This window comes from Periplaneta americana, chromosome 1 (genome assembly GCF_040183065.1).
Source record: "Periplaneta americana isolate PAMFEO1 chromosome 1, P.americana_PAMFEO1_priV1, whole genome shotgun sequence".
In the NCBI taxonomy this organism is placed as follows: domain Eukaryota; kingdom Metazoa; phylum Arthropoda; class Insecta; order Blattodea; family Blattidae; genus Periplaneta; species Periplaneta americana.
This window is the reverse complement of record NC_091117.1, coordinates 208680047-208694962: the sequence shown is the minus strand read 5'-3', so window position 1 is coordinate 208694962 and position 14916 is coordinate 208680047. Positions and strand designations below refer to the sequence as shown.

The window sequence follows — 14916 nt, the reverse complement described above, 5'->3', positions numbered from 1 at the left end:
TTTTCACTCATTTTTGTCCCACTCCACCACTTTAGGGACAAAGTCGGACTAAATAATACCTTATTCGTATTCTGTGATCGCAAAGATCCCCAGATATCGACTTTCATCGAGATCGGATGACATGAGATTTCTCACTCCCTTCTGCCTTTTCATCAGTACCTTAGGATATGGTATTTAAAAAATCTAAGAATGTTTAACCAATATTGTAGAGAGTAACCTTCATTTTAAATTTTATGTCTCTAGTTAAATATAGTATTTAGTTAATTTTTAAAATCGTCGACTTCTTTCTCTCTCCTCTCTACTCGGAAGTAAAAAAAAAAAAAAAAAAAAAAAAAAAAGCTGGAGTTATTTCAAGGGAGTAGCCTACATGATATTGAATTTTTTTACTTTCCTTATACATTTTAGAAACAATTCTGAGAGATGAGATGAATAGTCTAATCCAATTTTATGAGTGGATCTTTGTTTTAAATTTAAAGGCAGCACGTCTACTGCTTAAAAAAAATAAATCGGTATAATTATTTTGATCATTACTGCCTCCCATTTTCCATCCCTTAATGTTCGTATTTCGTAACTCAGTCTTATCTATTGACTAAGGATTAACATATTTCCATATATATATATATATATATATATATATATATATATATATATATATATATATAAAACAGATTATATTTCCATTTCGTACAATATTCTGGTCACGAGACATAATCATACACTTTGTCTTTTCGGGATTTACTACCAAACCTATCGCTTTATTTGCTTCAAGTAAAATTGCCGTGTTTTCCCTAATCGTTTGTGGAGTTTTTCCTAACATATTCACGTCATCCGCATAGACAAAAAGCTGATGTAACCCGTTCAATTCCAAACCCTCTCTGTTATCCTGAACTTTCCTAATGGCATATTCTAGAGCGAAGTTAAAAAGTAAAGGTGATAGTGCATCTCCTTGCTTTAGCCCGCAGTGAATTCGATCAGATAGAAACTGGCCTATACGGACTCTGCTGTAAGTTTCATTGAGACACATTTTAATTAATCGAACAAGTTTCTTGGGAATACCAAAGACACATATAGACTACTGTAATATTTGTTAGTTTTTGGAGGTGACTGTCCAGAGTGCACAAATACTCGGGCGTGCATGTTTACTCTTATGTCCTACCCATTCCACTGCGACAGAGATAACAGCCGATCTTGCAGCGGTGAGGACTCGCTCTCCAGTTCACATTAAGAAAATCCATCTGCCAAAATCCCTGGCGCGACCTATAATGCAGTGAATAACAGTGCAGAGACGGACTGTGACCAAAAAACGAAAGCAATATAATATTCTTCTACTTATTAACTATACATACTTTTTTCCATGTTAATTTTTTATCCTCCTATTAATTATTTTTATATTATTAATAAAATAAAAGAAATTTATTTTCTTATTTACCATAGAAAGAGCGTGTACTTTACATCAGCAGATATTTGAAATTAGAAAAACGTACCAGACTGGTCACGAAGTTGTAAATTACACTACATAGTTCAAAAAAACGTTGAAGTATTTTACTCCGTTAAGACATAGAAGCCGATATTTTTTATTGTTTATTTATTAATAAAATATTCAAATTACACTCATACGTATAAAAAAAAGACGTGGAAGTATTTTACACCAATTAAAACACAGAAGCCAATACTTTTTATTGTTTATTCATTAATGAAATATTAAAATTACACTACATACGTCGAAAAAACGTCGTTGTATTTTACCCCGATTAAGACATAGAAGCCGTTACTTTTTATTGTTCGTTTATTATTCAAGTTACAGGTAAGGGCGTGGTAGTCTTCATAACAAGAAAAATAATGACAACGTACATTGTTCTTTTATACTTCATTTAAAATTTTACAACAAATTAATTATCTCATATTTTTTGCCATCTGCACAAAATAAACACTTTTCCTTCCATGCTCCTTAAAATTAAATTTTTACTTATTATCTGTTTTCGAAAAGGCATCGAAACATATTGTCCTACACACTTGTAACATTACATGCGAACGTCCGCTGCTGATAAATGTCTTCACTTAAATCGAAGTGAAGGCTGTAAACAGAGGGTGGGGATGTGATGTCATGGTTACGCTTGAGTGGAGGCAGGGGCATGTGTCGCGACACAGCTTTTGGCGATCACTGTCGTAGGACATAATGGAATGAAAATAGGCAAAATATATTGTCTTTAAGATACTGCTGTTTAGAAATTGTTGTAACGATCTAATTGCGAAGCATGCTGAGCTAAGTTTGGGGGTTATTTCTTTGATATGATTTTTCCAATTTATTGTATTATTAATATGCAAACCAAGAAATTTGGTTGTTGATGTTTCTAGTAGAGGTATATTGTTGATAGTTGTGTCCAATGTTTCAGAGATTAAATTTGAAGTGGCTTTAAATTGAATTATGTTAGTTTTATTAATGTTTAAAGCTAGTTTATTGGTTGTAAACCAGTCATAAATTTTAAGGAGAATTGTTTCTGTTTTATATTTGAATGTGGCAGAGACACGACAGAGGGATATATCTGTACTTACAGAGAACGTCGCGGAAAAGCTATGCAAAAATATTCATTTAAGATACTTCTAACAAAGGACATAAAAATTAAGACGTTCTTACAGACGTATTTCACTCAATGACATAACGTTATAATTAATTATTTAATTAAAGTTATTTGCTTTCATACTAACGAAAGATACTCTCTCTCTCTCGAGCCAATACTGAAGAGAACCACGCATATAAATATCTACACCACACCACCATTAAATATATGAAAAATTCCCAACCCGACTTGATTGATAACTATAAAAATATTTAATTTTTAATATAATATTATTATCTTACGTAAGTTTTACAGCTTTCAGTAACATATACTATATAGCCGTCAGTAAAATATAGAAATCAAAATCTAATTTAAGTTATTCTCTACATCTACTTATATAACCCCAAAACGTTTCACTTTCATATCATGAATATAGCATTAATATGTATAATTAATGAAAAATAGTCACATCATGGCATTAACTACAATAATATTTCATTTCTAATGGTAATAATGTCATCAAACCACCTCAAGTTTTGTAGTTTTTAATATCCAATACACAGCTGCACAAAGAAAATTACACACCGCAGAATCGAACCTGTAAATTATTTTTAGTAAGTTAAGTTTTTAATAACCGATTTAATTTGAGCTCTAAATATGTCAGCATTCGTGTAATATTCTTTACTGTAGTGTGTGTTATGTTTCATTCTGAAATGCAATTAGCTAGTTCTCAAAACTGACGACAGATGGATTTTGGAAAATAGAGAAATTATGTTGAAAAATTGACATTTCACTGAAAACTACTATTTTTCTGAAAAACTTTGAGATCCAAGCTTCAAAATGAGGGGTCATTTATTAAAATCTGTTCTGCCGTTTTCCCATAATTTCCATTACCAGTTCATATTATGTATATAGATTTTTTTTTTCTGAATACACCCACTGTGAAAGTCTGAAAGTCTCAAGAGACATGTCTTTTGTTTGTGATATCCGTAAGTAGCACCAAATTTCATGCTTCACCACTAATTCCCATTCTTTCAGATCTTCTTCGTGCTAAATGTTGCCCTGAATGAGTGGAGTAAGCAGAACTCATACACGAGAGTGAATTAGTGTGACTTTTTACACTTGTTTTTTTTTTAAAGATGGGACATGACAGGAGCGTTGCGATCGGAAAAACAACTGAATGTCACATAGCGTGGTAGGCCTGTTGCTATGGTAACAACGGTTGAGTTGCCAAACTTACCGTTTCCACATGGCGAGTGCTTATAGCTCTCTTGGCGACATTTATTGTGCACACAATGTTAGCATTGGTACGTTTTGTGTTTGATTCTCTGTCGATTTTTGTATTGTTTTCTTACCTTTGCGTCAATTGTCAATGAATGTTTTAACGTCAGCCATCTTAACGTCAATTGCTAGCTTCCAACAGCTGGCAGCGTGGTAGTCCATATTGGCAACATGGCACTGTAGTTCCAAGCTCGGCCGCTTAACTGTCATGTCCCATCTTTCAAAAAAACAAGTATAGTCATTCGAAATCGAGCAGATCCTTTTCCATGACGACTGCACACTCGTGATGCAATGCGCCTGTGAGCAACTCTCTGTTGTTGCGACCTTGGGTTCCGTACCAGTTCTGTCCAGCGTTGTGCATGGCTTCCGCACTCCAGAGTCATCAACATATATTCTGCAAATATGAAGCTATTACCAATGCTTGCTTCTTCGGACATCCTACCTGTACGTACTGTACATATATTCCTTCTTCCTTTCGGCCTAGGATAATGAATTGTTCCATATGCCGCATTCAGGAATTTCTATTGCTCATTGCCAGTGGTGTCGTCTGCTATGTTTTCTGCAACCGCACTGTCATATGCTGGAGTAGCAACGTTGCCAAGTGTATGAACATGGCTTGTTAATAGGGATATCCTGAACTAGCACCAACAGATAGCGCACGTGTACTATGAGGGATACGCTTTGCGTGTGCATTTGTTTTTCGGTATATAAACATTGAGGATTTACGTAGTGTATTAGTATATTAAATGCTCTTAAAAATAACTAAAAATGACAAATTTTTGTTATGTTCCTATATGTAAAAACCAGGGAAAGCTTTTTGTCTTCAATCAGGTCCCGAAATATTCTGAATATTGCTTTAAACCTTAAAAAATATAAGTAATAAAGTTGGGCCTCGAAAGTGCTAGCTATTAAATAAAAGTAACTACTTCAAGTAAGGAATTGTTGACTGTGGTTTCATTTTGGAAGAGGAAAAAGAAAAATTAATAAAAACATATGCAATCTTGACAGCGAGCTATGTTAGCTTAGATTATATGCAGCAGCTGTAGGAGTCTCCGAATTTTACGCCTGTAGTAAACTCTCGATTACCGCGCCGTGGCGTCGCGGTCTAAGGCATCTTGCCTAGGACTCGCGTTACGGAATGCGCGCTGGTTCGAGTCCTCATGAGGGGAGAAATTTTCTCATGAAATTTCGGCCAGTGTATGGGACCGGTGCCCACCCAGCATCGTGATGCACTTGGGGAGCTACGCTAGGTAGCGAAATCCGGTTGCGAATACCAGCTATAACGGCTGGGGGGATCATCGTGCTAACTACACGATACCTCCATTCTGGTTGGATGATCGTTCACCTCTGCTTCAGCATGTGGGTGTGAGGCCAGCAGCCGGCTGGTCGGTCTAGGCCCTTCATTATTATTATTATTATTTGTAAACTCTCGACAAACTGGGATGTTTATTATCCAGGACGATCCCTAGTGAAATCCATTTCGTGAATAATGTTTTTAATGTACTGTACCCTAATTATTAAAGCCATGTTTTAAGTTCAAATTTTCTAAATCATCCCACACAGTATTCAAAACTGCATGTCCTTAACCTACAAACCACACTGTTAATCGTGATACTATTGAGATCATATTATATCATCCTATTAAAAATTGCATTTGATCTTTCTGCAACTACAGAAAAAATACAAGGAATTCAATCTCGATAGTCTCTTCCCTATAAAAAAAAATTCATTGGTGGCTGCATATCCTGTTTTTAGCGTACGGTTCTTAAATACTAATTATTAAAGAGGGCAATATTCACTTTCGACATACTTCCTATTTTTTTATTCGTGCATATTGTTCTCAAAGTTCTCGTTTAGGTTCATGAACATTCAACTTACTCATATCTATATTCTGCATACTGCAGATTTCCCCACCCATCTCGGGGAATCGCTCAATATTATACAGGTTTACGTTATTATTTATTGTGAATTAAATTAAATTATGAGGTAAGAAAATATTGAATTATATTAAATTATACTAGATTATACAAAATAACTGTAAATATAATTTTGACACGCACAGAAAACCAACAAGCGGGAAAACGTAATCAACTGTAGCATATGACAAAACATAGCCCTACAACATGTTGCGCCGCATGGAACGCTCCTGCCATCTGACGGTAAAACTTCGCATAAGATATCCCTATTATGGCTATGATTCTACCCAACCGGCATCCTATGATAGGAAGATAGAAAAAACTTCTCTTTTCTACATTTCCCAAAGAAGTACAAAACTTTGGAAGATCTCATAGAATAGACTACGGTAATTGTAAACAGGGGGTAATTGTAAATAAATGCTGTGAGAAATACAAAACTCTCAATATAAAAATTTTAATTCGGAGAATATTTAAATTAACGTGTTGGCTAACCTACAAAGCAGTTTGACGCCAAATAGGAATAACTGCTTAGTTGTGAACGAATGCTTTGTAAGAGTCTACAAAAAAAGTTGAGAAAGAATTTTGCTTCACCTTCATTTTTGGCATTGTAAGTAAACGTACAGTGCTATTTTTTAATATGTTATTTTTATGAGTAATGTATAGTAGTTAACATTTATTACAATGGTTTTGAGATCTCCCATAACCTCAGTTCATTAAATTATGACGTGTTTACATTTGCCCCATAGTTAATTGCTTGGGGGTAATTGAAAACATGTTTTACTATGGTTACATTTCGTACTTTTGAGTAATCAAAGAGACCCCCACCCAACTACACTGTAGAGGATTTAGAGAGGGTTTTCACAGATGTGAAAAATGGTAACTATAGTTATCGTGAAGCTCAGGAGAGGTACGGAGTTCCTATATCCGTCATATATCATAGGTTAAAGAGACGAAATGTACTAGTGACCAAAATTTGAGTTGGAAAGAGTACAGCCATTTCGTCTCAAACAGAACAAAAAATTATAGATTCATTTTATTAATTTGTCCTACAGAATAATATCTGTGATATTGACAATTAATATTTGAGGAGAAAAATTCGCTCCGGCGCCGGGGATCGAACCCGGGTCTTTGGTTCTACGTACCAAGCGCTCTGACCACTGAGCTACGCCGAATTCAATCCACAGCACCGGACCGAATCCTCCTCCTTCAATGTTTCCCTTTCGGCGTAGCTCAGTGGTCAGAGCGCTTGGTACGTAGACCCAAGGACCCGGGTTCGATCCCCGGCGTCGGAGCGAATTTTTATCCTCAAATATTAATTGTCACTATCAAAGATATTATTCTGTAGGACAAATTAATAAAATAAGTCTATAATATTCTCATAGCTGCAGTGCATATATTCGTACAGATTACTGTGCACGTAACTGCGGAATCCCGGCCAAACAAGTCACTCAGCTGAGTGCGCTCCTAGTATAATGACAGTTGACACTGGACATATACGTCAACATATATGCCTAACTTGGAGTCAGGCCACAAAGGGAAACATTGAAGGAGGAGGATTCGATCCGGTGTTGTGGATTGAATTCGGCGTAGCTCAGTGGTCAGAGCGCTTGGTACGTAGAACCAAGGACCCGGGTTCGATCCCCGGCGCCGGAGCGAATTTTTCTCCTCAAATATTAAGAACAAAAAATGTTCAGTGTCTTATAGCCCGTGCGGAAATTGGTGTTTACAATTATCCCCCTCTCAAAGGGGTAAATGTAAACAGGTGGGGTAAATGTAAACTAGCAATTAAAAGATGAAAAAAGCCAACCGTATTATTTTAAACCCATTTTCAGGGAAAAGAAAGATCTAAAAATAACACAATATTTCTTTTTGTCAAGCTTAACGTTACTGAGGGTTGTGTAATGCCATCATGGAGAATTGCACCGAATCAACAGACATAATACGGTTCGTTCTCTCATCGCATCTTCAATCCGTCAGAATGCTTCCTATGAGGTTTATGAGGAGGTTGGTTGCGTCTCTTCTGATAGCTCTACTAGACGTGCTGATATCATCATAATTGATCGGCAGAAAGATAAGGGTGTCATTCTTGATCCCACAATCCGTTTCGAGATGCACGAGCAACACACAAAAGGTGTGTCGTGAAAAAAAGTCATATATGAGCCTTGTTGTCAGCATCTTGGAGCACAATACCACATTACACATTGGACAGTTTTTGGGCTCATGTTCGGTGCCCGTGGCACGATCCCACGAGAAACTTTAAATCAACTTAAACAATTTAAAATTTCTGATGCAACGATTGATGCCATAGGATCTCATGTGTTAAAATTATCCTTAGCTATAATTAATAATCATTTGTACCCAACAAACTTTTATTGTAAATGATTTCCTATGTTTTCATATCATTTATCTTAATGTTTTCATTTTCCTTTCAAATTGTCACACAATTAGTTTTCATGATTATTCCTTATGAATTGATTAGTAGGCCGATCTATTCGAACCCTTATTTAGGGCGGCTTTTTTTTATTAAAAATTAGTATGAAATCAGTGAAATGTGTTTACAATTACCTCGGTCTACCCTACAATGTTCGTATTATCCGGATTATCTATAAAATTTGAAAGATATGGTAACATTGGACGGATACAGCTTCCAGCTTCCACGCTTGGAGCGCTGCTGCATCAGCCAGCGCGAGAGTCCTGTCGGATCCTCTTTGTCTTCAAGGGCGGGGCGCTGTGGTTTGTGCCCGCGGAGGTAGGAAATTTCCACTCCGGGAATGTCGCAATCCAATACAAGGAACGTTTCCGTGCTATACTCGGAACTTCGGACAACTCTTTGGTCATGCACAGAGCTCTTCTACGGTGCTCATCTTTTGCACACTCACGCTGTATTATTTGCAAGTTTCTTTAAAGATGCGGCACTGGGACAAGGACAAATAACATCAGCCGTGTCCAACGCGGCGTCTATGATATGCACTTTTCTGGCGCCCTCCGGGAGTAAATTCCAATGTGCCAACTTTAACCTTAAACACAATTACAGAGAAAAAAAGTAAATGTAAATAAAGGTTTTGAACGTCATAGTCACGTTCAAAACGGGTATCATTTAAGTTTCTGCTTAGTAGGGCCAAGAGTTTTAGGGAATACCTTATAGAATCTATCGTTTGGCGTATTGTATTGTATTTATTAACATTCCATGGTATTCATATATTGTTTTATAGCTAGAATATGGAACAAGTAAAAAAAACTTAATACTATTATAGGGCCGTATTCATAGACATTTTTAGCGCGGGATTTCGGTGGATTATCAGCGTTTTTCGTATTCATAAACCAGTGTTAGCGATAGGATATGATTTGAATTCTGTACTAGTAACCAGTGGATAGCCGGGGCTAGCTTAGTACGCTCGTAGCGCGTGCTGCGAAATGTCTATGAATACCACCCTTAATTTACAGTCACAGTCTAGATGAAATATAATATACAGATGAGATTTACAATATAGTCTACTAGTACAACACAAAGTTTTAGTATCAATTTCATGAAGTGTTATTGAATGTACAGAATAGAAGGCGTGAGAAATTAGGTACTTCTTTAATTTGGCCCTAAATAATGTTATGTTTTGAGTTTCATTTTTTATATCGATAGGGAGGCTATTAAAAATGTTTACTGCCATATAACGCACTCTTTTTTGATAGCACGATAGACTTGCCGATGGAGTATGAAAGTCATTTTTTGACGTGTATTTATGTTATGAACTGTTGAATTAGTTACAAAGTTTTCACGATTACATACGAGGAAGATTATTAATGAAAAGATATACTGACAAGCCATGGACATTATTTGTAGTTTTTTGAAAATAGTCCTACACGATTCCCTAGATTTGGCATCTACCATTATTCTAATTACTCTTTTTTGTAATAGAAATATACTGTTACTATCTGTGGAATTTCCCCAGAATATTATACCAAAACTCATTACCGAGTAGAAGTATGCAAAGTATATTGTTTTTAAGGTATTGATTTTACTATCTTTTGCATAGGTCTAATAGCAAAACAAGCTGAATTTAGTTTGGGGGTAATTTCTTTAATATGATTTTTCCAATTCCAAATAAAGGTTTTGAACGTCAAATCAAATCAAAACGTGTATCATTTAAGTTTCTGCTTTAGGGTGGCAAACTTTATGTGACACCCACTGTTTGTCTTGGTTCCCAAGTTTCACCTTAAAATAAGCATAGTAGGTCTACATTTTCTTCACAGATTCTGTTATGTCTGTTCATTGAACAATTTTGTCTAAAGTGTAAGTTGTAAAATCAAAAAGAATTCCGCGTATGACAGACGAACACCTCGTTCCTCAGTTAAAAACATCAACGATGATGTTAAATTATGTATAAAATAACATAAAACGAAGTCAAATCAAACAGAGATGAAAAAGTGAACAAATATACAGAGTGACCCGTAAGTAACGTCATTAATTTCAGGAAATTATTCTCTGAGATATTTCAAACAAACATTTTTAATAAAATTTTGCTCGTTTTTGCTTCCTTTTCGAGATCGCTTTTTTTCACTTTGTCGTAATGTCCATGTTTCTGCTCCATACACTGCCACACTTCACACAAAGCACTTCACTACTCTCTTCCTTAGTTCTTTTCCCAGAGATCCGCAGAAAATGCTCCTTTTTCTATTAAAAGTTTCGTTTGCCATTGCCTTTTGACTTCCTCACGTTACTGCTCATATTTATTTATTTATTTATTTATTTATTTATTTATTTATTTATTTATTTATTTATTTATTTATTTATTTATTTATTTATTCTGGTGTAGTTAAGGCCATCAGGCCTTCTCTTCCACTACACCAGGAATACAAATACAATAATAGAAATAAACAGAAAAAAAATACACTATATACAAAGTAAAGCTACACAAGAAATAAAGAGAGAGAAAAAAACACTATAAACAAAGTAAAGCCACACAAAAATACACACAGGTTGCAGTCACACAAACTTTAAATGAGTGATTAAGTATCATAATTAATTCTATTCTAACTAATTAACTAACATACACAAGAAACTTGCAATTTTAATCTAGATTAAAAAAGAACAAGGAAAAAAAACGGAAATCAATACTTCTAGCAATACCTAAAAAACATTAACTAAGACAAAATTTTCCAATTTAATTTTTAATTGTGATAAAGTCCGGCAGTCCCTGACGTCATTAGGTAACAAATTCCAGAGGCGAGGTATTTCTACAGTATAGGAAGATGAGTATAAAGACGTTCTATGATGAGGGATAGAAAGAAGTGCTTGATGCCGGTTTCGAAGAGTTGTAAGAAATTGAAAGCGCGATAACAGATAATTCGGAGAAGTAGTATGCATGATTCTAAATAGAAGAGACAGTGAATGTATTGTTCTTCGTTCCTTCAGACGCGCCCATGAAAGTAACTGGAGGGAAGGTGTTATATGATCAAATTTACGAGTATTACAGATGAATCGTAGTACATTCCAAGTATTTGAAACTGTCGACTTGCTCTACTGCCTCATTTCGAATTCACACGTTTACCTTCTTTATTTTTCTTCCGACAGCAATGGTCTTCGTCTTGTTGATTTAAACCAGGCATGTCAAAAATCAGACACTGAAAGTGCAGTGTATGTGCGCGGAACGCCGGTCTGTGCAGATTGCGTCATTCACGTGTTGCTCTTACCAGTTCTTTGCGGGAGGGATGTACAAGAATCTATTCTGCGCTTCTAGTGTTCAATTAAATTGACATTTGGACATTATAAACACACTTAGCAGAAGGAAAAAACACAATTATTGTCAGTGTCTATATTTGACAATAATTGTAACACAAGAAACAATAGACTTACTCAGTTACAATTCACAATGCAGTCGTTTGTAAAGAATAATTTATTTACATGATTTGTATACAGTATTTGAAGAAAATATAAATATTGCAGTAATTTCGAAACAACAAAAAACGAACACAATATTTCATTTTACGTAGTAGGTACTGATTATTTCAAAGTAATACTCTTTCATTGTTCCTCAAGCATTATTGGGACCATTGGTGTAGACTACAAATGCTAAGAAAGAAAATATTTTACTCCCAATTACATGCAATAGGACATTGTGAGGCTTTTACACTGGAATCATTTCCTTGTTGTATATTAATATAAATTCACATTATTATTAATAAATTGGATAAATTAAGCTTGAATTTAAATTTATATATAGTTTATTTGGAAAACGTTGAGAGCAAGTATTAGCAAGTTAGGAGCGTTACTGAATTGAGTTAAAAGAGTACTTCACAAGCTGTGAAGCGAGGACATTTTCTTTATGTCAGGTTTAAAGCTTTATTAACGTAAGTATATTAGATAATATAGTACCGTGAGGTGGAAAATTCGCCATTATGTATTATTTTTCCAGAAAATTTTTCCGCCTTACAAATAGTTGCTTTCTTCCTTCCCTTACAATCTCAAGAGCCTCACATGTATTCCTCACTACATTCTCATCACTTATCAGCTTAGCAAATAAAAGTTGTAAGTCGTCTAACCATTGATGGCTGTGTTAGTACAGACTCCAAAACAACATCATTGTCATGTTTGTCTTGCCGTGAGAGTACTAATTAAGAAATAAGAGCTGGCGAATATCATATTTTGAGAACTTTACTAATATGATTTAAATTCTCATATCACTATTAGGTCCACATGATATGATGAAAGACTTTCATTTTAAAATAATTACTATTGGCTGAGGAAAACATCATAACAGTTATGTTATATGATTCGTGATTTCTCTTCTTCTTTATATCTGTGGACTCCTCATTTCATTTTTCATAACGCATTCACAATCACAGCTCCATGAGCACCCGTACTGATCTGTGTTACTGAAACAAAAGCTGATCTGCTACTATAGGTACTGTACAGCCCTGTCGCGTTCCCCTCCAAGCCGATTCACTCCCTCCAGGTAGGGGAATAGGAACTGCACGTTGCACGGAGACCAGTGCACAATGTGCGCGACTGCACAATGTGCAGGGTTTTGACATGCCTGATTTAAACCATAAGACTTTACAAACAAAACTATATGAAAACTGAGATTAGAACTATGAAGTGTGACTAAACTTCAAGGAAACTACGATTGAAACTATGAGATTAAAGAATATCCCTACTGAAAAATGAAAATTGTCAGGACGTATTTTGGAGAACGACAAGCGGCTTTCTGCTGTGACGAGCAGGCATCTGACAGTTGGTGCTTTGAAGGCCGTCCTTCCATTATCCTATCGCTTCTATTCCGTGCACTCATACATCGAATCGCTCAGATTCGACTGATTGACTCGATCACCAGTGTTGCCAACTCGACGGAAATTCCGTAAAAACTGACGGAATTTCAACGTAGCGGACGGGAAAAAAATGACTTTGACGGGCGACGGATTTTCTGGCGGAAATTACGATTTACATCGTCTTTTGACATTTTTAGCTGCTGTCATTTTTAATTTTTAATTTTTTGAAGATTTTACTTTTTATTTGAACAGCCCTGCTGCCTGTTCCCTACTATGTTTAGGAATCGCTGTTTCAGATTTCCTCGTAATCAAGTTAGATTTTGACGAATTATTATTTTAATCAGGATTGGTAAGTAAGTTGTGTTAAAATTTGCTTTGTATTTATTTATTTGGCCTTTTTTTTTTAATTTTGACGGATTCTGACGGATTTCCAGGTGTTATACTGACGGGAATACAATTTATGTGTTGGCAACACTGTCGATCACTGATTCATAGGTTATATCAGCAGTAGCTAAGGTCAAAGTGATGGGTAGGAATGGGGAAGGAAGTGATTGTGGAGTAATATGGAAACGCAATTATGAAAGTTGTTCGGCTTCTTCAGACTTGTAGGCTATATTTAGTACTCCTAGGCCCAGTTTCACCAACCTGTCGTTAAGGCAGTTTAACAGTAAACTTAACGGAAGAGATGTTTCATCAACTTTTTTTACTGCTAACATCATGTTAAACCCACTGTTAAATTAACATAGCATAATCCCGCAGTTAAATCCTTAACGTCCTGTTACAGCGTGAATCATGGCTGCCAGGGAACATATTATGTTACACGTCGCATTATTATATCGAGATATATTTGCAGTGAAAACAATTAGCTGCAACCACTGCTTCTGCATTTTTAATTTTTCAGAATAGATATGTTCATAAATACTAAAACGACTGATATTAATATTAGCACTGCATCAGCAATAAAGTGAAGATCTGTACTTATTAACGTAAGCATTTCTGTGATTGTTATTCCGTATTAATACTTAGATATAATTGCAGATTTTCAAAACGATATTTTTTTACTTCACTGATTTTAACAGTGTACATGTAATTATGTCCCACGCCGTGGCGTCGTGGTCTAAGGCATCCTGCCTGGGACTTGCGTTACGGAATGCGCGCTGGTTCGAGTCCTCATGGGGGAAGAAATTTTCCCATGAAATTTCGGCCAGTGTATGGGACCGGTGCCCACCCAGCATCGTGATGCACATGGGGAGCTACGATAGGTAGCGAAATCCGGTTACGCAAACCAGCTATAACGGCTGGGGGGCTCATCGTGCTAACCACACGATACCTCCATCCTGGTTGGATGATCGTCCACCTCTGCTTTGGCATGTGGGCGTGAGGCCAGCAGCCGGCTGGTCGGTCTTGGCCCCTCGTGGGCTGTAGCGCCACGGATTATTATTACATGTAATTATAACTAATGACATGTGAGGACAGTTAGGTATCTAAGATATGAAAATAATGTTAACGCTTACCATTGTAGTATTCAGCATCACAAATATCTTCATTTTCTATTGGTTCTATTTGATCCTGGATAATTGAAAGAATCTTCGCACAAATATCAACTTTGAGAGTGAAAGTATCACCGTCAGTTTTCAGACGTTCCACTATATCTTGTGCATGACTCATCTTTTTTTTTTTCTTTTAATATTCTCATAACATTGATTTGTTTCATAGTTCGCTTTTTCACATCAAAATGGCGATTGAAAATCTTGGGTTAAAGAGACCTATTCTTGTTCCTTTTTCCTAATGAATGTTCCATCACTACTTTTCAGTTCAATTACATTTTTATCATTAATTGCTAGATCTACTAAAATACTTATATTTTCATATGAGGTGAAATTACTGCTTCTTAAACGTTT

At 35.8% G+C, this 14916-nt stretch overlaps 1 non-coding gene across 1 annotated transcript; it reads left to right on the top strand.

Annotated features, from left to right (window-relative positions):
- Positions 1-6974: 6974 nt before the first annotated feature.
- Positions 6975-7047, top strand: TRNAT-CGU (transfer RNA threonine (anticodon CGU)). The gene has a single exon. It is a non-coding gene; the product is annotated as a tRNA-Thr (tRNA).
- The last annotated feature ends 7869 nt before the right edge of the window (positions 7048-14916 follow it).